Genomic DNA, 25,601 nt, shown 5'->3' with positions numbered 1-25,601 from the left:
GAATAATTTTCTCTTGGGGTGGTGATGCATCTGTTTGCCTGTAGCATTTTTGTGCTTTTTTTCCCTGTCTTTTGGTCCTTTGTCTTAATTGCTCCCTCAGGGTAGTGACTGAAGGTGATGGTCATTTTGCCCCAAATGTTTCTTTGATCTGAAGTATAGGGAGGGGCCACATGCATAAACCCCTACCTAAACAGAAGATGCATGTTTTTGCAGGATGATGAGGGTTTCAGCAAAGGATGATGGCATCTTTGCTACCCACAGCATGGTTACTCTATACTACAAAATAACATTTCCCTCCCGTGGTTCTTCTGTTGCAATCAGAAGATTCCCCATTGGTTTATTTCCATTGTAGTGAAATCATTGCTTCTTGCACAATGCCATCTTCCAAAATACTTGTCTTCCAAGAGTGTTCTCTATCCCAAACTCGCTTGATAGCCTTCATTAATTCCCTCCTCAGACATTACAAGTGGAATTGTTGCCTAAAGCTACTTATTCAGGAGGGGTGTTCTCACATGTTTGCCCATGTACATGTTTTGTTCCACATGTTTTAAGAGTGAGCACTGGCTGTGAGTAGCATGGTAGAAACTTGTACCAAGCCAGTCCAAGCAGGTGCCGTACCTGGATCACTGCTTGGGATCCTGCCTGTGTTTCTAGGGACCCTTCATATCCAGCTGCTCTTTAACAACTCCTAGGAAATAGATTGGGGTCTTCAGCCCCATTTTTAAATGGCAGGGGGATGTGTCAGAAGCCTGTCAGCACCCAGACAGCCTGCTGCTGGTTTCAGTGCCAAGGGAGTGATTCCTGTTCTCCATCTAGGTGAGGGTAGTGGGTGCTGGGCTGGCCGTGGTGAGCTGGATTGCTCTGCCACGTGTGCTCGCTCTGCTCGGGGCATAAACAAATTCAACCTTGACAGCGGGCAAACATGTCAACAGAGCTCACCTTTGCAAATGGAGCTGTGGTTATTAGAGAGGATTTTCAGCCTGAAATAAGTGAGACTCTTTCCTCTTTCTCCACCTGCCTTGTCCTGGGAGCAGGAATGTCCATTTCTCCTGCCAGAAACAGCTGAATTTCTGTGTCTCAGGGTTATGTGTAATGGCAGCTCTGCTAAGTGTTACCCACAGGGAGAATGTGACAAAGCAAGATGAGGCGGTTGCATGCAGAGAAGGTGGTCTTTGAAAGATCTTGGTGTAGTCTTGTGTTCATGTGTGTGGGAATGAGTGTGTGGAGTAAACTGAACACCCAGCAGGTAGCCAGGGGTTCCCTGGGCCCAGTGCAGTGAGTGTCCCTGCACACACACCCTGTGTAGCTGTGGCTGCAGGTGGCCAGGCAAACCCACTGCCCCAGGTCAGATGTGCAGCTTGTGCACGTAAAGGAGCTGTGTGCAAACATCTGGGTGTGTCACTCCTTGCCTGCTCTATTTTCTGATTCACTTCTAGCAAACTTCATTGTAGGATGAGAGAAGCGTTCGAGGAGGGAGACTTGTAACATTAAACAGCAGCATTTTAGTTCATTTGATGGCTTCTGGGGTGAGGATCTGTCTATGCTGTAGCTCTCAGCCATGAGGAAGAGTCACCCATATAGAGGTATAGCACATACATAAATAAATATATATATGCTTTGGCACCTCTAGACTGAAACACAGAAAAGGCAAGTATAATGGCAATTCAATAAAATAGTGTTTGACTTGCTCAGAAATAAAAATGGAGATGTTTCCTTTTTGACCCTCACTTATATGGTGAAAGTGAAGTAAGTGTTGCTGCTGTCCAGTGCTGAGAAGAGCTGTGAGCTCAAAACAAGGCAGGTATTCCAGGTACATACCAGCAGGATATATCATGAAGGTAAAAACTAAAAGTAGTTTTCACTTCCATGACAGATCCTTTTTTGGGGTTTAGGGGCTGCAGGGATGGGTGTGTGGACAGAGTATGTCATGTGCAGGTGTGAGGGGCTGCAGATATTCCCTGTGTAGTGTTCAAATAACCTGACTGGGACACATATCCTTGCACAGATGAAATCGCTCTCTATGAGATCCAGGGCAGATAAGTTATAAAAGAGGATGGACATATAGCTTTAACTCTTATTCCGATGTTAATTTAATGTAATACACCTCTTGCAGAAGTGGATAAACTAATGCAGGCTCTGGCCTCAAATATGGTGTGTAATGTTAAACATAATTGAATGTAAATTTTATTGTTTTGGTTTTTTGTTTGTTTGCTTTTAAAGCTGGACAGAATCTGTGATCCACTTAGTTTAAAACAGATCCTACATTTTTCCCTGGGCAAGACTTCCAGTATTGAGAATGGTCTATTGAGATTTGTCTATCAAAGTATAACAAAAAATGGTCATTAAGAGCCTAACTAGCTTTGCAAATACCCTGCAGTTATTCTGCTTATGAACTCTGCTGAAATTAATACAAGCTATAGGCAATGGCTTGTGGCAGGATCAGGAACTGTGGTACTTGGCAATATTCTGATATCAGTGATTTTAAAAACCAGTTCTCTTCCTGAATAGGTTGGGTCACTTCTGTAATTCTATTCTGTGTTTATTAATTTTTACTTTCTGGGAAATAAATCAAGACCTTAATGTTCGATATTGCTAGAAAAGCTGGAGATCTGTTGCTTCAGGTTTCTTATATATAGGTATAATTGATAGCAGTACATATACAAAATAGTTGGTCCTATTTTTATTTCCCCTGTACTTTTTTTTGTATTTCCATAGAACCCATGTGCATGTTTTAAAATAAGACAATTAGGTAAATAGGCAGTGAATTAAAAGAGATTGTCACAAGTAAGAATACTCAAGGAGAGGCAGACTAGCATGAGACCAAAGACTTGAGGAGTATTCTAAAGCTGCAACAAAATTAGGCAGTTCATTTCTTCTCTTTGACATGATGAAAAAAAAAAATCAAATCAGAAACAACAGAAATTACAATCAGTAAAGAAGTTATTGGAGTTGAACATGCAAACTGAGGTCTCAGTCTTGCTAACTTGTCCTCTGCTGAATAATCTATATTTCTGGGAATGGACTGTTTGGACTGAGGGGAAGCACTCTGATACAGAAGGACCAGTGAAAAGGAAAGCTAACAGAGCTGTTCCTCTGACTCTGCTTTCACATCTGATTGAGCCTTTCAGAATCTCAGGACCAGAGTTTCACTCCTGATCCCTAAAGCCTTGCAGAGTCAGGCAATGCTGGCTCTGGGGTTGTTCAGCACAATATTCTAAAACCCTTCCAATTCTCAGGTGTTTCTCCAGTCTCCTTCACAAACTGAATAGCCTTTGCTGCTGGAGGCCCCTTTGAGCACAGAGCTCATCCTCTCCTACCAGATCCACTGTTTTCCTGTTTACCTTGGAGTTTCTAGCAAAAGCAGCAATCCCTCACCCCTAACAACTCTGAGGGAGCCAACCAACTCCAGGACTGAGCAAGCAGGGAGCTGGAATGCAGGCGAGTGTCTGGAGAAGGCAGAGTTTATGTCCTGCTTTGGCAACCAGCAGCTCACAACTCCTTGTGCACAACTTGTAGTGAGCCAGATAAAAAATGGGGAGCCACAGAGTCTGCCTGCATCCCATGGCAATGCTGCTCAGATGCTTTCCTGCAGTAGTTGAGAGGAAAACGAGAAAGGAAAAAAGGGAATTTCATCATTTAATTATAGAGGTACAATAAAGTAGATGAAGAAGTTGCACAATAACCAGAGTCTGTTCCATTTAGACAATTACTACTCAGAGGACCTTTCATCTTGCCTTTGGAAGGCTGCCAGTTAAACCTGACTGGATGGGGCTCTGCTGCCTGCCATTGGAATCCAATTTTTATTTAAAAACCCCCAGAATTTACAATGACCTTGTTTTTCCAACCCTCCTTTTACCTTCTTTCTTTTCTTCTTTGCAAGTCGTAGTAAATCCTATTTTAAAAACATTTTACTGTGTGTATACTTAGCCCATGCCACCACTGAAAAAAACCCCAAACAATTCCTGTGCAGCCTACCTCCACCTGAAATAATAGGCAAGATTTCTGGGATGAAAGCATTCTCTGGTTTGGTTTGTCAGATGCAGGGCATAACTGAGGAAGAAAGGCTTAACAGGACTACTCCAGCCGTCACTAGGGATTATTTATACACAAATGGAAAGAGGCTACTTGCAGCTGTATCTAGCTGCAAGGAGCAAAAAGATTTATTTTTGTTAAGATTCTTGCAATACCTTGCAATGCTCAAGATTTGACTTTTAAAGTGCAATGATTTTGACAGGTAAATTAGGACAGCCATTTTTTTCATGTATCCTTTATACATTAAAGACTCAAATGCTTTGTTTAAAATATGTGCTTGAAATCTCAAATGTTTTTCAAATGGACTCATTAAAAAAGGGACTTTATTGAAGTCTGGATTCTGATCCTACAGAAGTCAATAGTAAATGTTTTATTGAATATGGTGATGCAGCAAGTTCAGGCCTTTAGTGTTTCCTTTGAGGTTAAAATTGTCCCTGGGTAGAAAGGCCAGTGCAAGGTCTGTTCTCCCTCCTGTCACAGCTGGAGTTCTGCTGGCATCCATTGAAGTTCAGGCAATAGACAGCACTGGAGTTGAATCTTAGGCTATCCAGGTACTCAGTTTTGCAGTTTTTGATGCTGAAATTATTCTTAGTCAGTTGATTTAAGACTGGAAGTCAAACAGCTGAGATACAGCAAAGTCATCCTCTTGTTCAGGGATTTTCCGAAATCCTCAAGTGGACAAAAGCACCGGTTCGTGTGTCTGAGTTCCAGCAGGATTTGGCCCATCACATTTTGAATAAGCAATTTAATATTTTAATTGCATCAAATTTAAATAGCAATTCATGAACAAGTTTATTTGCCACAAGTTAGAAGAACCTGACACATTCCTCTGACACATCTGGGATAATTCGTTTGATAATATATATCTGCTAAAAATAATAAGAACATATATGTAATTTAACAGAACAGCACCTGGTTTTGATCATGACTTTTTAAAAGGCAAATTTCAATCAAGCTGTTGGCTTTCAAACAAATTTGCCAGTGAAGACAAATGGAAATTTTGCCTTAGTTAAAATGACAGGATCATGCCCTTCTCAAGTGAAACTGATGTTTGCAGAGCTGCCTGCAGGGACTGCATTCTTAATTCCTGATCATTTAATTGAACATCCAAATCCTTTTGAGAAATCTCAGCATTTTTATCCTTTCTGCCTACTGCTGAAAATTTACAAAAGCTGTGGAGGAAAGATTTAATATGGGTGTAGTTGTGTTCTATTCACTCTAAAAATTAAAATTTGAAAGATAATTTTATTTTAATACAGATGAAATGATCTGAACCCTTTTGTCATCTCCTGCAAAAAAAAATCCATGTTAATATTGCTTTTTCTCATTGAAAAAGTATTTCTGTGCATTTAGAAAAGGTTCAAGAGGGGAATGAGTTCATTAACTATTGCAGAACCTTTGTAGATAAGAAGCCTTTCTGTTTGTAGGTTTAGCAGAAATAATGACAGTAACTTATAATGTGAGTTACTTAATGGCTCATTGCTCACAAACTGCTACTGGAACTCTTTACTGCACATTTACCTCTTTAGGACCAAAAGAAAGAAATGAGATGGTGTTTCTTAGTCTTTAAGGAAAGAATAAATAAATAATGTGGATTCTGGGATCCAAGTTCCCTTAACAGATCATTCAGAGTAGAATCCACTTAAAAGAAAAGAATATAAACTAACACATTTTCCCTGCAGGAGAGAAATCAGAGTAAAAAAAAAAAAAATGGAAATTTATCCATTTTCTTTCTCATTAGGCCTTATTCTTTTATAAATAAATATTCAGAACTGCCCAGCTGAGCCTGCTGAAATCATAATCCTTTGTAGATAAGTACCAAAATAGATAAAAGAAAGGTAGTACTGCAGTTAGGGCAGGGGCTTACAAAGCCAGAATTCAGTCCAAGCTCTGCCATAGTCTTTCTTCATGACCTGAGGCAAGGGACTAAATCTCTCATACCTCAGCTCAGTAGCAGTATAATAGGGATTTTGTTCACTATTATTAATGCCAGTTCGCATTCTGCCCTCAGATTTACGAGCCTTAATCATGGATCAGAAATCACGGATCAGAAAAATGTCCCTGGCCTTTTGACATGTGGCTGCACTTTAAATATTGGCAGTGAATGCAGCCTTATGAGAGAGTACAGAGAGACTACAAAGTAATTATGTTCAGCATGGATGGCAGTGGCTTTAGAACACCAGGAGGCAAGCCACATTCCTGTGAGTACCACAAAATGTGGCATTCCTACACATGTGCAGTTGTAAAGAAGGATAATGAGTAAGAAGTGTGGATGTTTACAGGATGGTCTTCCAAAGATTGAGGGGATGGCACCAGAGAAATCATGGGTCATGTCTGCTTGAAATATTAATGAGCAGGTGATGGGGATTGACCTCTTTGGGTGGCTGTAGGAAGAAGTTGACTTTTCCTTAATGAAGACAAGTAGATTACACTAATGAGATAGATATGGGGACAGCAGTCTACAGCTGCTAAGAGAAATGATGTGGTCAGAGTGATGTGATGGGAAAATTCTATTTCTAGCAGCATCCTAAATACATACATGGAGGGCAAGTTCACATTTGTAAAGGTCAGAAAAAGAAATATTGTGGTAATAAAGGCAGGAGGTGGTGAGAGCCTGGATGGTGAGAGGATATGCAAACCTTAGACGTCCCCTGGATCTATATCCATGGTGAGAGAGATGAGATGAAAATGTTGCTCCAGTTCTGGACCAGAACAACGAGAAAAGTAATAGCATTGTCTGTGATGATCTAGAGGGGAATTACTGAAGAGAGCATATAGTAAAGAAGGAAGAAGGCCATTAGGAACTCTGTTATAATTACAATAATCTGAGTTTGTTATATGTGTGTCCATGAAGAAATATTGGAGATACTGTGGGTATGGACCTAGGAAGACAAGTCTATGTTGGAGGAGTGAGCTTGGAAATTTCTCCATGGAGATCAGAGCGGAATCTATGTTTGCACTTGAAATTATCAAGGAGGGAAATACAGAAAGAGAAAAGCCCCATGAACCCCAGCAGATCTGGGAGAATAAAAGTGTCTTCTGGAGGGCATGCAAAAGGAGCAGATTCAAAGGTGGTGCAGTAGAAGTCAGTAACACCACAGTAGTGAAGAGAGACACTGCTTCAAGTTTAAACAGCACAAGAGACTACTGCAGGTAGCCAGTGTGCTGCAGCAGCTGAGAACAGAGTATTCAGACTGTGCTGAAGATTGCCCAGTACATAAAGTAAAATTTTAGCAGTGGTTGCAAAGGAGAGGAAACCGCAGTGAACTCCGGGCAACATTTGTAGCTGGCATATTCAGAGAGGTTGGTGAGGAAGGGAGGAGAGGAAAAGACGTGGTATTTATAGGGGAAAATAAATGTTTTAAGATAAAAGAGTGTTTTAAGATGAGAATGTTTTGAGAGGAAAGAGATTGAATGGTATTTGTGTTATGAGAGTAAAGAGGCAGAAGGGTGTGAGAGGTCAAGGCAAAGAGAGAGCAAGAGGGCAAGAGCAGCTGTAAGGAAAGGCAGGAGGCTGGGTAAGACTGGCTCAGTGGCAAATAAAAGAAAGGAATAGAGCCACATAGGAGGTTTTTCATCTGTAGGAGAGAAGAATGGGGAAGGAGTTGTAGGAAGGCAAGAGGAAACAGAAGGCAAAGCTTCTGGAAGAGGAAGAGCATGGTTTGTCATTTTCTCATGGAAGAACCAGGTGAAATCCTGCGTGACAGCTGAAGTGGGGGCTGGAGGAGGCAGGAGGGTCTGAGAATGAGCCAAATGTGGCAAAGAGGTGATTGTGACTGAGAGTCTGAGATTTAACTGTGCTGAGCCAGAGTAGTAAGCTAGGAAACAAGCAGAACTTAAATGGGGAAACTGTGCATTTATAGAGGAGAAAGTTAGGCAGGCAGGAGGGTTCCCATTAGAGATGCCCTGCTGTGTGAGACATAGCAAAGTCCAGCTGGGATTTGGGGTACAGGGCAGGAGTAGCTAGGGGAATGCAAGGCAAAAGGTCTGTGAATGAAAGAATGCAGCATGGATAACATCTACAGGTGGAGAAAGGCAAGGAAAGATAAAGAGTGATAAAAGAATAAGGGCAGGCAAGAAGTCCTTGATGCTGATGATCTGAGCTGACAGAAAGGCCAAGGAAGCTTAGAGTGAAGAGGTGGCTGGTGCTTGTTGAAAGAGTCCAGGGGATTGTCCAGGTGGTGGAGGAGAAGAATGGGGGGAAATCACAGGGTTCAGGATGAAGCCCTGCCTTTTTGGGACTGACTGGATCAAGCAGAGTTGTACACTGAACAGAAGATGCACTAAAATATACAGCTTAAAGAGCAGAGAAGTCACTACCACTGACTCTTGTACAACTTGCTCTGCCTTCCTGCTGTGAGTTGATCCTGTGTACCCTTACAGAGGTGTAAGCATGACTCTCCCCAACAGAGTTCAGCAAGTTTGTCCAGTGCTTGCAACAGCCATGTTCCAGTCTCAGCTTGAACCTCAAATAAGATAAATAAATATCAGGATAATATTAATTCAGGATATTTTCCAGAAAGTGGGGAGGTGTGTGTGTGTATGGAGAATGGTATTTGCATAGCTGGGGGCTTTTAAGGAGTTTCAGGATGTCCTGTGTACACAGCAGTGTGGATCCTGTTGAGATATCCCACCAGATGGAGTGAAAGACATGGGGTGTCTCATTGTAGCCCTCACTTAATTCTGAGAACTTCTGTTGGTTATGAGTTTTAACAGCAGACATTTGAAAAAACCTTCCTAAATGTATTTCTAGACTTTCTAATAGGATGAAACTGTCATGCTAATTTTATTGGGTAACAAAAGCTGTTTGAAAAGATCTTTCTGCCTCAATATGAATGTATAATTCTTTGTCTCTGTGTCCCCATTAATCAGTGCCTATCTTTGAATATGCAAAAGAGCTTTTATAGTGTAGATACTTTTTTTTTTTCTGCCTAATGGTCATTTAAAGATAGAAATATTATAACAGAAACAAACACAAACAAAAGAAACAAAAACTTTTTCAGATGTTACAGGTGTAGATTAGGATCACTAGAGCCATTTTGAAGAGGGGATGATTTATGGTAGCTGATGATCCAATTATATTGCTTTGTCTTAGGTGCTTGAATGGCCCTGATTAAGAGAGTATCCAAATGCTAAATGCTGTTCTTGATTTTTAAACATAAAGGAATTTGAAGAGTAGAATGATCCCTCTTTTACACAGCGGACAGTTGCTCAACAATGCAAAAGTTCTGCAGGGCAGCCATTTGCATTGGAAAGAAATTTGTAATTGTTGATCCCTAATTACATATTTTATGTTAAATTTCATCCCCTTTCTGTTTACCGGTTCCCAAGACTGCCCGGTTTTGTTCATGTGCTATTCTGTAATGGTTAAAGAGGAAGGGAGGGGTGTTATGGTGATCAGAGAGAGAAAGGAGACAGCCAACAGGAGCAGGGGAAATGGAAAAACTCAAATAACTTAATGGGCTCAAATTGGGAAGTTGGACAATTTCCATCTCAGTCTTTTGAAAGATGTGACATTGCAAGTCCAGTAAAAAGGATTTTCAATAAATCTGTCTAATTAGGGTGGTACATTAGGCATGAAAAGTAGCAAATCTATATTTAAAGAAAGGAGTAAAAGTTGTCTGGGCCACAGTGGACCTTTTAGTTTGATCATAATAATACCAAGCAGTGTTTAAAGTAAGTTCTAAAGTAGAGATTAGTTAAATGCACAGGGGAAAACGAAGTAAACAGACAACGTATGTTTTCCTATTTGAACTGTGCCAAACAACCCTGATATATTTTGCTAGGAAGATAACTGGGGGTTTAAGATAAGGAAATGCTTTAGACCTAAATTATCAGGATTTTGGTAGAGGATTTTATATTCTGCCCCTAAGGAAATGGTTTGTTGTGATGTTAAGGTAATTAGTACAAAATTTACAGAGGGTATAAGGAACTGACTGAGGGAAGGCAAAAAGTGCTGAGAGGGGAAGTGTCAAGATGAAGTCAACAGTAGAATTCCTGGAGTAGGGGACCAGTAGCATCTTTGCACAGAAGTTAGCAGGGCTCATTGAGCTAGATTTCAAGGGAGAAAGAGTAAAGCCAGGCTTGTCAGAGATAAGCCTGAGGGTGGCATACTCATGTTTTAGGGACAGTGTGCTAGCAAGGCCCTTTGGTTTGCTGTCACAGTGGAGGTAGAGGGTGGAGATTCATGTGGCAGCAAAGACTTGAGAGTTAGTGGTGTATTGGAAGGAGAGACTGTGGCCTTTGGAGAAAGAGGCAGGCAGCTCAGGAGGACTACAAGGATGTAATAAGGTTATGCAAAAAGGAAATTAGAAGGGCCAAAGCACAACTAGAATGATTTGATGATCTTAAAGGCCTTTTCTAACCCAAATGTTTCTGTGTTCTGTGATATATTGCCTTCTATGCAAGAAAAATTAAGAGTCTTTCCAGTACTGTGTGCTTGCAAAACATCCACTCTGAAGGATTGTTTTCCTATTATTGCTAGTTCCTCTTTTTTTCTTTTTCTGTTTTTTTTTCCTATGAAAGAGCATATTCAGCTCTGTATGGAGCAGGACCTGATGGAAGGCATGTTTGTCTCTGGGCTGCCTGACACCAGCTACAGGTGTCTGGTGAGAGGGAAGGGACCTAAGGCAAATCCAGCCGTGCTATCCCAGCCGCTTTGTCTCTCACTTAGATCTGAGCCACACTTTGTTTCATTCCTGTGAAACTCCACTCATTCAGGAAGGACTAGAGAGGAGGACTCTGAGCACTTAATGCATACTTCACCTTTCATTGAAATAATGTTTTTACAGGGTCTTTGTTTCCTGGCTCCCTCAACTGCTTTAATTTCAGATTGTCCTAGCTCAACAACAACAAAGGCCTGCTAGATTCTCAGCTATTTATATTCATAAGCCAGGAGAATGCAGAGCCTTCAGCTTCTTCATTAAAACAGTTTATATAAAATAAAAGAGAATTTCCGTACTATATTTAAATGTTGGGAATGGCTGGCAGCAGCAGAATTCAACTCTTCTTAGCACTTATTGAAAGTATCATGAGATGTGTATTTCAGCTTACGAAATGTTCAGCCCTTTGGCTGGTGATGTCAGGTGAGTTTCCTTATATTGGGATGGATTTTGGCACAGGATCCACCCCCTTATGAGGAATAAATGATGCACTATGGACTTTGTTCATTTGTGTGTGAAGCAGCAGACCACAATCCTCAAAGAAGTTTTTGGGAAAGGTCTTGCAGAGAACATAAAGGCTCCACAGCACTAAAGGTAGGAAAACATCTGGGACAGTGTTTTGGGGCTGTAATTCAGCTCCCAGGAAAGGTGGAAGCATGATGATATAAGTATGGAGCAAGACAAGTGTGGATGCTCTTCCTGTCTGGAAGTTCAGAGAACATTGTCTGACACTCCCAGTAGCAAAGCTGCTTTCTGCATTACTGGAAAGAAGGGTTACCCAGCCCTCTGCCTGAGCACCTGCAGAAGCAGGGCTGTATCTAAGGTGGATTAGAGAAGGGATTTCTGTTTTCTGTTTCTACTGAGGAATGACTGCAGTCTGATGCGCAGGCCCCATTCTGCTTCCAGTGACCTGGAAAGGGTGGTGGCAGAGACCAAGAGAGGGGAGGCTGGAGGTTGATGGCATTGCCTCTACAGGCATGGCATATATCTGGGAGCAGCTGGATGTGAGGTCCTGTGCCTGTGTGCTGAGCTGTGCTATCAGCTATACATATGTGCCTGTGAGCTGTGCTAAGCCACTATACACCACTGAGGGTATGGAACAAGGGCAGAGATAATGGTTTTCTTGGCTCATTTGTGTAGACTTAAGCCATCCTTTTTCATGAAATAATATATCATGTCTAAGAGTGTAGGAGTGGCAGTGGGTAGGACAGTTGGGACGGATGGAGACGAGAGATCTCTGCAGCCAGGTCATGGAACTTGGGGTTTATTGCAAAGGGCCTGGGTGCAGGGTCCTGCTGGGAGCTGCCAGCCACAGCTCAGAACAGGCCTGAGAGAGGAGCCCCAAAGAGGAGCCTGAGAGAGAGAGAGCAAGCAAAGAATAGGAGAGCAAAGTTCTCATTACAATACAATAAATCTTCTGTGCTGAATATTCTAATTTTCACTAACCAATCTAGTACAAGATAGAAATCCTATAGCATTTACATACAGCCTATAGGAGTCATTACAGTACCATAGCGTGTTACATTTTAAACCCTAAAAACTACTCTTTGGACCCCTTCTGCCAAGCTAGTAGGGTCTGCACTGACCCTTGGACCTGTCTGCAAGCAGTGGGTATTGTTTCATCAAAAGGGGATTGCCTTCATCTGGCCACACCATTGTTTTCAAGTCATTCAGTAACTAAGGCTTGGTATCTCAAAGCTTGCTTTCATTTCAATCTCGCTTATAGTTTCCATATTGTCAAAATCTTTTGCCAGGCAATCATAAGGCTTTCCTGTTTCATCTTCCCCAACACAAGAGGAAAGAGGAATCCTTTCTACTCAGTGTCTTGAGGGAGGAGCCTTCCATTTTCAAATGCTATTCCTTCTAACTCATTGACCCTGGTGGGAAAGGTAGTCACAGAGCCAGGGCATCAGCTTTGTGGGGATGGGAGCAGGACCAAATCTCACTGACCACTCCATAAGGTCCATGTTTATTAGTGGTGAAGAGGCTGCAATATACAGTGTCCTGGCCTATGGACCTGGAAAATTCCATTTGTAGAAAGCATGGGGACTTGTTTCAAACATTTTTTTAAATAGAAGATGTTGTTGGGAAGAGTGTGGTGATTTGTTTAAGTGTCTTCCAGGGAAGCAGAGAGAGGCTACTTGATTGGTTGGAGGGAGGAAAGATGTATGTCAGTGTAAATTTTCCTTCACACTGACAGTGATGGCACTACAGAAAGAGCCTCTACTTCACCCCCAGTCTTTCCTTCTTGTCTCTTGTGCTGTTCTTTCTGGTGTCCCCTGCACTCTGTGCCACACCAGAACTCGTGGCACATCTGCCCCCTTTTGTTCATCAGTTATCATCAGCATCCAGCCTGTGACACAGCAACTAATTGCATTGCCAATGCCTTCAAATGAAGAAGCAGTAGGAGCACGAGCAGATGAACTCTTCAGCACCCAAGTCCTCTTTGCCCATGTGTGACTCTAAAAATGCAAGTACAAAGGGAGAGAAAGGGGAAAGAAGCAGGACTTCCTTTAGCGGAAAGCTGCCCACAATGCTGAGGTATGGGCAAATCTTCAAACTCAAGCTCTGCTGAGGGTTCTTGGTGTCCATTTGGTTGTGTTACCAGGGTGTAGCTTTGGGCTGGTGGCATTAGGATGACTGGAATGGCACAGCTCTTTAAATTTTAAAGATTGTTCGTCCTTTGAATGTAATTCATGGCATTTTGGGAGTTCCTGTACCTGAAATTTGAGGTGACCTGCACTTGATTGCTCTGGTTGGATGACACATTTTACCTGACACCTAGGAAATTCGGTTGTTTGAATGTTCATCTTGGGCACGTGAGTTAGGAACTGAAATACCCCCTCTGAGGAGTGAGGCTCTTCAGGTTGCTTGGGATAATGTTTCATTGAATGTCTTTAGGATCTGTGTTTTGAAATGAGATCCAACTGATTAGCTCTCAGAAGGCACAAATTGCCCCAGTTATATCTATCCTGGTGGCAATTCACACCAGGGTAGGACTTGGTTCTAATACTTGGGGATCAAATATGAACATTTCTCCATTCATTTCAATGCTTTCTTTCCAGGGTTTTGGTCTGTGTTAAAATGCAGGTCAAAGCTCCTGAGTTTAAGTTTTAATTTGAGTAAGTCTCACTCTCCATCAGAGCTACGGCAATAATCTTTTAAGCTGATATCATGGTTTAGGCATTTGTGCACACATACCTGAACCAAAAGATAGAGGCACCATGTAAAAAACTGGATATGAGTGGAAGAAATAGGTCAGGAGTTCTCTCTATGGTCTTTAACAGTTTCTTTTACCACCAGGCTGTTCCTTTCCAAAGATAATATATCAATTATTTTTTCATTGTTTCTAAGTGCTGGGAGCTGAGAAGTGACTCCTCTGACATTTTGGTATATTGCTGTGAAAAATATGGGGAAAGTTTTCACATGAAACATGTAAGAGCCAAAGTTTACCCATCACAGATGCAATCTGCTTTCAAAGGTTTTAACAAGGCCTATTGTCTACCATGCTGGTTTTTTGTTTGAGATTTTTCTGTGGATGTATTATCTTTGTAGCTTTTTCATCTGCTAATTGACGTATAGCTGTATATACTGGTCTTTCAGCTGTGCTCCAGCTTTATATTAGAAGTACTACTTTGGTTTTTTGTGATTCTTAAGGTTTAGGAAGATAAGTCTGAAATAAATTTGTAGCTCTCATGGATTAAAGTAACTTTATTGAAGTGAACCAAAAACAGAGGTGCAGTGGGTGCCTGGGCCCTCAGGCAGCCTGGAAAAATGACTTAGCAAGGTGATCCCAGTCATTTCACTGGAGCATTATGTTTCAAGCCAGAAGGTGAAAATTCAAACTCATTGATGAAGGGGAGGTCAGAGTAAGAATGAAACCACTGGGACTGAAAGCTTGGAGTTGTGGACAAAAGAAAATGGTGGCAAAGTTAGGGGAAACATGTGCAAAGAGAGAAGGGGAAGAGTGTGAGAGAAATGGAAGCACCGGTAAGGAGAGACATCAGTGGCTGCAAGGGGAGCAGATCTTTTGTTGAGTGTTAAGGCCAGAATCTGTCCTTGAACAAAAATTGAAGTGACAAAAGGTACATAAACACCAAGTTTCCCCTTTGGCTGTTAGCAAACTGTTGGCATGTTTGTGGAATGTGTGGGAAGAGCCTGAACTCTAAAGCTGCCTGTGAACCAGACTCATGGTGAAATTTTTCTGTCAAAGATGCATTTGGGTCCTTACTGTAGTAGGGGTAGGACAAGGGCAAGCCTGTGACCAGCCTTTTTGCACCTTTAAAGGGTAATTTCACCTGCCATTTCTGTCCTTGCAGAGCCTCCTTGGGGGCAATTCTTCCAGCAGAGCACTTCTGATCAAGTTTTCCTCCAGAAACTGAAGCAGGAGCCAGAGTCCTTTGGAAAGCTCTGCATATAAATATCTTGTTTAGTTAGTCTAATAAAGGTATTACTAACAGTGCTGCTTGCAGGATTTATTGAGGGATTTCACTAAGACAGTGTTAGCAGTGGAATTATAGTCATTCTCTTGTAAGACCTTGTCAATGCGAGAGAAAATAACATTGATCCAATCAGTGATATTTTACAGGATCAATGTAATATTCTTTTGCATAATCACAACCAAAGGATTATGGGCCTGTGCTGGGAGTGATGAAGGATCACTTGACAGATCACAGCCTCATTTGTTCTCATCCTTTTAACTGGTGAAGTATGGGCAGTTTTTAAAAGTCTGCCTCTATATCCCTGTATCTTAAATCAGGGCTCCTTTGGGCCACAGGCATTATATATTCAGTCTATTGCTTTTAAACAATATTTTTGGCTACATGCATTTTTCATAGCTGAGCCATACTGAAGCATCTTGGTATGACCTTGAGACAATTCCCTCTGCAATCCAGGAAACCAATGTACACAAAATGGGAAATGAGGCCCCGAGGTGAGCAGGGAGGAGGAGAAGACAAATCAATACACAGCATGAGCCTTATAACCCAAACATCTTAAGGGATTCTGAATAAGTTTGTGTAATTGAGCTTTTGGGTAGTGCAGCAATTCCTACAAGGGGACACGAGCATTGAAGATGGCAGTGAATTCAGGAGGCTCAAGAGCATCCTGTGGTATGCTGTGAATAACTTGTTTGATAATAAGTCCCCCTCACTGTTTACACTATTGTCTTTGCATTTTTTCAAGATCCCAGGTCTGCTCTATTGCTTTAATGACAGTTTTGTCATGCCTTGTGAAAGCCCTAAATCCCTCTACTGCTGCAGTTACCTAGATATTCCCTTGGCTTTAGACAGGCTTCTTCTGCTGTGGAAGAGAAGCTGTGTGTTTGATAGCTTCACCAGATTTGATGGAATGGTTCCTTTGGATTTGCACGTCCATCTCAGTAAAGGATGGAAGGGGAAAATGGTGGCTGAGGTGCAGAGCAATGGCTCGGCTCACTGATAATATCAGGGACCATTCAAAGTCCAATCCTGTGGTTTCAGATGACTACAACTGCAGGGCTGCAAAAGTTATCTGGGGAAGAAAAACCAGCTATTACAAGTGACATTTAAAATTAGATGGGACATAGCTCTCGTGAAATACAGCAGGCTTCAGCTTGTTTCCATCAGGACTAGGACAGATGACCGAACATTTTTCAGTCATAGGCAGAGTCTAGCCTGAATCAGAGCACACAGCTTTGCTAGGAAGCAGTGACTAACGTGGAGCATGTGTACAGAGGAGTATGTGAGAGGATGCAGGAGCCTTTTGGAATTAACCCTTTAAACAAGTGCAGGCTGGGGAGAAAATCTCCAGGACTTTGTGGTCTCTGCAGCTTTACCTTGCACCAAGAGGCATGGGAGGGGGAAGAGGAGACGGTTCCAGATCACAGATGGGTCACAGCCTCCAGGCAGCACCAACCCTGGCAAAGCCTCCTTGCTGGCCTTGTCCTTGCAGGCTCATGTTTGGCAATGCAGGTCTTGCACAGCCATCACTGTGGGGTGATTTGGGGAGGAATCTGGTTTGACAGCTCCCCTTTGTGTGGCCCATTACCTCCTGTGGCAGGTGGCACACAGCCCCTCCTTGTGCAGACTGTGACCCCCTGCAATGCTGCACCTGTGTGGGCTCTGCTGCCCACGGGGAACTCTGGTGATGGCCATTTCCATGGGACCTGGATAACTCTGTCCTGCCTGTTAGCCTTGGGACATGGGTCTGGCACTGTGGGTAGCACCAACATGGCAAAGCAAACTCAGGTTGCCAGAATGATTAAGTGAGAGTAATTGTGGTGTCACTTTATTTTTTTTCCTTACCACCTCAAAAAATCAGTGATCAGATTGCTTTAGCAAAATGCAGTGCCAAGAAGTAATTGGTGATAGCAATCATGCACTGGATCAGCTCTGGCCACAGAACTTTGGTCTTTGGACAGTTTTTATATCCTTGCAATTCACAGGTGCCTGTCATTTGTTCTGTCAGTGAGTCTGCAGAAAATCCATACTAAAATGAGGTTAGGGGTTCAGACTTAAACTCAGGAAAGCATGAAAAATCAGAGCAAATCCATGCTGATAGACTATACTTTGTTGTGTAAGTTCAGGATGGACCCTTATATGGGATTTTCACTCTTAACCCACAGCATCCTGGTGCTGAGAGTTAAGTTAGATCATGGATATTTCTGGATTGTGCGTACTTTCATGTTAGTGGATCCATAGGCATATGATGAGCATACCAGTGCAATTTGCATTTTAAAGTAGTCTTAAATAAGTTCTCATGTCTGCAGCTGGGCTTTGAGAAGATTGTGTTCCCTGGAGTTAGCCCAGGGCAACGTGCTGAAGATCACACATAGCTTTTACTCTGTTCTTGCTCAAGCAAAACTGCTTTTAAGTCCAGGGGAGCTAAGTCAGCCTTGCTGAAGTTGGAACCAAACGTGCCTTTGACTTCAGTGGGACATAGATTTTGCCCAGCATTAATTTTTGCTTGTGAAAAGTCTTCAAGAAAAAATGGAGAAAGGCCTTGTAAACCAAACCTCATAGGGATTTACTAATCACTGCTTCTTGCATAGGTTCGGTGCCATGTGAGTCCCCTGAAATATTACCTTGAGTCTAGCAGGAGGTTTGCCTAGAGAAAATGACCTATATACAAGGCAAGTGCCATGTAACACTTGCAGTTAATGTTTTGTTGGTATAATAAAAGCATGTCAACAATTCAGTGTTGCCAAACTCCATTTGCCTGTTTGGCTGGGATATGTAGTTTTTTTCCTGAGGAGACAGTAAAATTATGTTCATTTGTTTCTTTACTACCCTGTTCCTGGCAAAGAAGAATTTGTGCCAGGGCTGATAAATATTTGAGTGAATTTTTTGAGGTTGTTACTCTGAACCACTGCCCAAAAAAAGTTCAAGGAAAAATAAGCCAAAGCTTCATATCAATTCATATAACTACCCTTACAAATAAAAATGTTAGGTCTTTAGTAGAATAATCCAGTAAATATCTGACATTGTGGTCTTTTGTAGAAGTAATTTCTTTTGTGAAAGCTGCAAAGGTAAACACTCCCTTTCAACTAGTCTCACTCACAAATAACTCAGATCTTCCTTGATGCACATGGTGTCGACCAAACAATTTCCATCGTCTTAGGCTTGTTACTTTTTCATTTTTCCCAGAGGGATTTGCAATCATTACGAGTCACTTTCCATTTTGACTTGTAGCCCAAACAATTGCACACAAGTGCGAGGCTTTGATAAAAGCTGCTCACTGCAGATAAGAGTGACCCCCATTTACGAGCAGGTAAGGTCAGGCCTTTCCATGGTACCCTTTTAGGGGGGATGCTGATCTTTCAGGCTATTACACAGGCTGGAGAAGCATACCATGATGTCCATGTCACTGAGATTTTTATACCATCCCATCACAGTAGCATCTAAATACCGACATGCACAACTCTGTGAGGAAATACAGCTCAGAAACTGTCTGGAGTAGATATGCCATGTATTATTAATTACCCAGCTGAAGTATCTGTAGCAATATTTGTACTATGGGCTCTGCAGTTCTATTCCCCTCCAATCCTTTTGAGCACTTGTTTGAATATTGTTATTTATTTTAAGCTGCCTGGTGATGCCCAAGCTTGAGGAGCTTAATTGTGCTGTAGCAGGGGAAGTTGGGCACTTGTGCGTGCGGTCCCTGCTGTCGCGCGGGCTGATTCAGCAAAATGGCCGATGCGGGCACACGATGTGTAAATCAGCCAGGGCTGCAAGAAGAGCACTTAATTGAAGCTTTATCAAGTGCCTGCAGAGCTGACCTCCGAGCAGCAGCTGAACCACAGTTGGGATGGGAGCGAGCCAGCAGCTTTCACTGATGACTAAGCCCGTGTGCTGGGAAAGGATTTGTTTAGGAAACTTGCCTGCTTTACCCATGGGTGGCAGAGCGCTGCATAGCTAGGGGTGACTTAAATCATTCTGCCTAACTCACTTAAGTTATTCCTTTCAGCAGATTCAGAGCTTTTGGGATGCTTTGATGACTCTGTAGCTGTGTACAGGGGATTTGAGCTAAAGCCAGTTGGGGTGAGCACATTGTTAATGGCACAGGGGGTGCCAGGCTGTATGGTGACATGATGGCAAATTTGGGTCTGTGAAATTTTTCTGTGCTGGTCTGGCATTGGAAGGGTGGATCCAGCACATTTTCTATCCCTTCTGCATGAGCATTTTCCCGCTCTGCGTGTCTGCAGCTGTGTATGCAGAGACAGGTAAATATCCAAGAGTTGTAGATATTTGCCTGTTGAGAAATGGATCCCACTGAACTGCACGAGCATACTAAACAAAATAATGCCCTGAAGGCTGAAAGCAAAAGGAGAAAGAACTGTGTAAAATTTCACAAAGCTGAAAATAATGGAGGACCAAATTAATTTGGAGATAAAATCTAAACAATCTTGACAGGTAATTGGAAACTTATCGACAACATTCTACTGCATGTCCGCAAAAAACTGTAGTGCTATATCTGAGAAAGAAGACAGTATTGTTTAAAATTACAATGGCTTTGCTATGAGGGGAAGTAAAAATAGCAGGAAATAAAAATTGTGAATGGGTCTTCTCTCACATCCAGGAAGAAAAAAGGGCAACATACTGAAATATCTGGAAATTAAAACCTTGGAATGATAACAGCTAGGTAGGAGAAGAAAAACAAGAAGGAAGGCAATAGGTAGCTGTGTTGATATAGGAAGCAAAGTTCCAAAAGCTATTAAAACCCAGACACTTCAAGTAAATTATTATTATATGCTCTGTAATAGCAAAGCATATTAATGATAGAAATGCTAACAATAGTATTTGCCTTTTGCTAAATGGAAATGATTAAGAAAACCTGTGGAAGTCAAGGATATTTTTAATAATGTTTAATTAATGTTAATTTTTATTTCTCATTTGGGAAAATCCTAGATAAGATATTCTCGCCATGTGATGACAACAAAATACTTTCTTCTCCAGCAGTAATTTAGACTGATAGAACAGTTAATAAATTCAGTCATTTTAATTTAATTGATCTGAATAATTTGATTCCAAGCATTTTAAAAGACCTAGTTAAGGAAATGTCCAGATTTAATTAATATAAATAGAGATTTCTAGAATTTGCCTAGATACTGGTGAAATAGCAAAGACCTGGAAGAAAGCTGATATTATTCAAATTCTTGAAATTTGAAAATATAATATATTTTGAAAAGTGTAAATATAAAAATGAAGGAAAAGTAATGCAGCAGCTAATTTAATTAATGAATAAATTATTAAAGAGTTAAATGCAGATATGCTAACTAATGCTAATCAAAATGGATTTATAACAATAGATCTCATTAAAGAATTTTTGTTGATAAAGGCGCTAGTGTTGATTGAATATTCCTTTTCTTTTTTTAGGCACTTGACAGGGTACCAGATGACATTTTTATTAATAAACCAGAGAAATCAACATGATACACATTAAATGGATTAAAAAGCTGGGTAAATTATGGCGTTTAAAATGAAATTTTCTATAGACATAAAACAGATTTCACAGGATGTTACAGGTAACAGCTTTTTACATTAGGCTAGCTATCATTTTTATTAAAGGACTAGGGAAAAACATGACAAAGTGATCCATAAAGTATACTTATAATAGTTTGGGGAGTGCTAAATAATAATGCAAACCAGGTAGCTCTGTGGAAGTGGTTGAGGAGAGCACACTTGGTAATGCAGGGCGCATGGAGCTCAACCAGCCAAGCTTAACAAAGAGAGGACTGAGGGATGGCTTCACCATAGGCCATAAAGCTGAGTATGGAAAGAGAATCTGCTCAGAGAGGACTTTGTATCCAGCAGGCAGATCCATCACAGGTGAAGGGCTGAGGTTAAAGCAGCTGAATTCAGATGAGATATAAGGCCAGTTAGTGGGGAAGGTATTAACCCAAGGAACAGCTTCCTCTTGGAGGTGGCAAATTTTCCATTGCAAACACCTTGAAAACTTAGATTGTATTTTTGAAAACTTAGATTGTATTTTTGAAACTGAAATGAATTCTGGACAGTCTCATGGCCTCTAACTGGGCATCTGAGTGAGTGATCACAGAGCTGCCTTGTGCACTCATAATTTATAACTGAGCATTACACGGAAGTTGTGGCTCTGGAAAATGAGTGCCTGACACCAAGAGTTCAGATTTTTCCTGTCAGTCAAAGGGTTCTCTGGCTTTCCTGAATGTAGAGCAACACTTGGAGTATTTTATGTGTGTAAGTACGCAAAGACATAAATGCACCCACTTCAAAGCTTTGTGTAACTGGGTGGATCGGACTCCACAGCAATGCAGCCTAGGAATGCTCTTAATGCAGGGCCACGTTCTGCTGCTGCTCCAAGATCAAGCCAAGAGGATTTTATCTGCATCATGAGCATTTTACTGTGACATAACTTAGAACTGAGTTTACCCTGGCAAGTTAGCATGGCCAGCTGTCCCAGTAGAGAGGATGTGGAGGGTGATGTCAGGAACAGGCAGTAAAAGAGGGAAAGAATACAAGGGAAAGTTAGAGAGGAAGGACAGATGCAGTAAAACCATCCGCAGCACAAGAGAGGCCAGAAACAGAGAAATGTGAAAGCTGCATTTTAAGCCGTAATTTTGTGTACATAAGGAAAAGAAGGGAGAGAAGTATTGCACAAAACCAGGGAAATTTGAGAGTATGTACTTAAAAGATGGGGAGAGAGAAAAGGAGAAGAAACAGAAACGTTTGTTAGTCTTTGTGACCTTCTGTTACACTTACTGAATTATTTATTCTGATATTTGCTGGTATCTTCCTGCCGGCCATTTTTGTCACGATATAAATAAGAGCAGAACTCCGTTCCTGCTATTGCTGGAGGGATTTTGATGTTGAATGGCAGCGGGCACCTTCTCCCTCCCCCTGGCATCAGGCGATTATGAATTATGCCGAGTGCCTCTAATAACTAAAGGGAAAGGGCTGCTCAGCACATTTGGAATGTAAATCTCATTTTTTTCTCTTTTGTAGGTCATGAAATGCAGCCCTTTTCTAAACCCCTGTGCTCAGATCACAAGCTACTGCTGCACACAAATTCCTCAGTCTGTCCTCTGCAAGGGTGGCATTTCACCCAATGCTGAACCCCTCAACCCTGAGGGCTTGAGATAAGATTGTTATTATTGTTGTTTTAAACACAAGCATGCTGCATCGTGTCACTTAAAAAGTGCTGCATAGATGTTATACCACATGGGAAAACAGACTATTTAAAAACAGAGATTTGCTGTATTCCAATTCAAAAGCAACAACTTAATTTATGTTTTTTTTCCATAGCCTGCAGGTAGTCATGGGCTACAATTTGTAGGTAATCTGCCTTACTGGCCAAAACTTCAGAAGTGTTCACTGCCCAGCCCATTTCAAGCAACCATATAAGAGAACAGGCACTTTTGGGCCTCATGTTTAGTTCCTGAGCTCTTGCATCTCCTGCCCTTGGCACCTTCTTTGCAGGAGCAGGTTCTGTGCTGCAGCTTGAGGAGCTGGTGGCCTCTGGAGAAGATGCATGATGCTGCTTTGCAGGAAATGAAAGGGAGGGGAGAATCCCTTAAACATTGATGAGCTGAACTTTCTGCTTTATGACTGGAGTAATTTAGTTATGATTCAGGTCATAGATGGTCAGTTTTTGTTTCCTACTGTACTGGCATTGTGCAACATGCAGTTCAGACCTTGTTTCATTTTGGAAGAGTAAGCAAATTTTGTGAATAGTTAAAAGGAGGGGATGCAGGTAAAAGGGAAAAAAGAAATTAAAATTATTTGGTGCTTGTTTTGCTTTTGTCTGTGGGGAGAAATTAACTTTTCTACACAACTTAAATCTCTCTTAAATCCTTAAAATGGAGCTGTGGGAGTGACATGGCACTGAGGCCTTGCTGCTGGCCAGTTTCACCTTATCATATTTGCTCAGAATATTTCCAGCCCAGCAGAGTAACTTTGCTGACAGCCCTGCACGAGCTCCAAGATATTTTCTTGCTTATAAATTAAGTTTTCCCAGCAATCCACCCTGCTACTTCAGTTATCATCAGTGGAGAGCGGATGTCCTCAGGGACTCAAAAAGGACTATGCAGTCTCTCACCCATGGGTTTTAACTTGACCTTGCTCACATCACTAGTGACCAAAAGTCATTACCATAAGTGGCTTATGTGAAATGTATTGGTCTCAGTCAATTATAAGCAGACAGTTGTCTGCATGACTAAACCACCATCCCAAATGGTGCTTTTTTTGGGAAGTCCTAAGCATAGGCAGGGTCAGTACAGCTGGACTGAAACCTCAGCAAAAACACAAGGAGAACAGACTTTAAGTTTTGTGCTTATTCACTTTCAATAGAATGGAAATAACACAAGCTGTAAAATAGCTGTAAAAGGTATTTCAGGTCTGCATAAATTAGAGCAGTCTCTGGGGTTGCTCTGACTTACACATGGGACAGTCATACTCCCCAGACAGGCCCCATCTTTAGAAGACACCAAGGTGGCAGAAAGCCTTTCTGGCAGCCTTTGCCCCCACCTCTGCTGAGGCAGAGCAGAGACCAGCAGCCCAGACTAATGTGCTGTGCCCAGCACATCAGTTTTTACCCAGTGTGCCAATACAAGCTCAGCCTTGCCATTCACAGAGTATCACACCATGGACAAATAGGGATGCTGTCTGCCAGGCCTTTTTGAGCCACAGAACCGCCAGACTTGCTGTGACTACCCAGAGGTACTCAGCTTTGTTGGAGTACAGATGGGGTGAGATGCAGAGCCAGGGCCGTGGCCCAGAAGGAGAGAGAACAGTTGGTCCATTTTGCTTTAAGCTACAGGCAGCAGATTTTCAATCTGGGAAAGGCTTGCAAGAACTGATCCGGAAATTCAAAATAGCAGATTTTTCTCAGAACTAGAACACCAAAGTAGATATTTAGTTTGAATCAGCTGAAAGCCCCTGATTTAGTAACAGATATTTAATTTTGATTTTGCTTTATTTATTCATTATCTTGGTAAACACGTGTTGACTGCTGCCTGCTGCTAAACCCCAAAGCTTCCTCTGTTCCAGCACTCTCCTCTCCCCAAGCCATGGCAGTGGAGCAGTGCAATGTCTCTCTGCACAGCTACAGGGAGCCAGCTCTGGGAGGTGCCTTCTTGCAGGCCCACTCTTTGCTGTGACCCAATCATGTCTTTCTGGCTTTCCCTACAGTGGGGGAAAGCTTTACTTTGTGCCTGCACTTGGGTTCCTTCTGCAGCTCTGTGTAGTCCTGCAGTCGTGGTACATTAAAATTCATCTCAAAACATTAAAACTGAGCTCCAGGATGAGATTTCTACCAAGGGGCCCAGCAGAAGGCCTGGTCTTTGATTAAGGACTGAGTATCTGAGCTGACTACTGTCCTGAGGAAAAGGACTGCCTCCAAGCATAAAATTGAAACAGTGAAAGAATTATTGAGATATTCTGTTTTCCTTTTTTTGCCAAGAAGCTCAGGTGCCTTGTCTGCAATCTCACAAAAATCTGAGCTAGAGCTGGAAGTGTGTCCAAAACTCTTGACCCCTAGTCTTATGCTTTAGCTATAAAAGCATCCTTTCTTCCTGAACAGCTGTAGTAATGGTCTGCCAAGGGAATGAAGAGAAATGGAGACTCTTGTCTCCAGTATTATGATTCTGAATAAAGCCTCAGGTCAATGTAATCAGACATACAGAAAAGAGAAGGATGATGTCTCTATGACATGGTTGAATTACTGGCATTGCAGAGCTGGTCCAATTTTTTTCAAAATGGTAAACTTATCAATGTGGAGAATCAAAGGGTTTTGTGAATTTTTGTCAAGTACAGTGACAAAATAATCACTATAGTGTCAGAAGGCAAGGAAGGATTGAGGGAAGCAAGGCCGTGATTTTTTTTTTTTCCCAGCACAATAGATATCATTGTGGAAATTATAAAAATTTCTGATATTCTAAAAATAGACTTCCATCTTTTTAGGGAATATTTCTCAAGGAAAAATGAATCCAGTTAAAAATCAAAACATTTCATTATTGTTTTGCCAAAACATTCTGGGTTGACCTAAAATGATTTTTTTGTCTTAACATTTCACTGAAAAGCTTTAAAATTTTTTTCTGCTTGAGTCAAATTTAATTTTTTCCTGATTTTTCTTATTTTCCCATCTGTTTCTGATGGATCTTTCTTTACTAAAACAGCATCTTAACTTTTGCTAGCTTGATCTTGCACACTTGAATGTGAAAAAAGGCAAAAATAAGATGAAAATTAAATGCATTAAATTTTCATAATGTGTAACTTTAGTATGGATATGTAAGTATTTCATCCCTCTTTGGTTCCTTTAAAACATCCTCCAGCCCATTGACTCTAGTAATGGGCCAGGTAAACATCTTGACCTTTATCTACTTAACTCAAAATCCCTATAAATAACTTTTATTGGCTTCTTTCCTCTGCAGCTATATGTAGTGTCACAGATAAG

The 25,601-nt window shown here is 41.5% G+C and overlaps 1 protein-coding gene across 1 annotated transcript in view; it reads left to right on the top strand.

Annotated features, from left to right (window-relative positions):
• The window catches only part of TMEM178B (transmembrane protein 178B), a 214,263-nt gene that overhangs the window by 2,694 nt on the left and 185,968 nt on the right, over positions 1–25,601 (top strand). The gene's annotated exons all lie outside the window — the stretch shown is intronic.

Source organism: Melozone crissalis, unplaced genomic scaffold (assembly GCF_028551555.1).
Source record: "Melozone crissalis strain CALT ecotype California unplaced genomic scaffold, PUWL_Pcris_2 ptg000033l_1, whole genome shotgun sequence".
Taxonomy (NCBI): Eukaryota; Metazoa; Chordata; class Aves; order Passeriformes; family Passerellidae; genus Melozone; species Melozone crissalis.
Note: the sequence above shows the minus strand (reverse complement) of the source record. Positions and strands in the feature narration are given on the sequence as shown.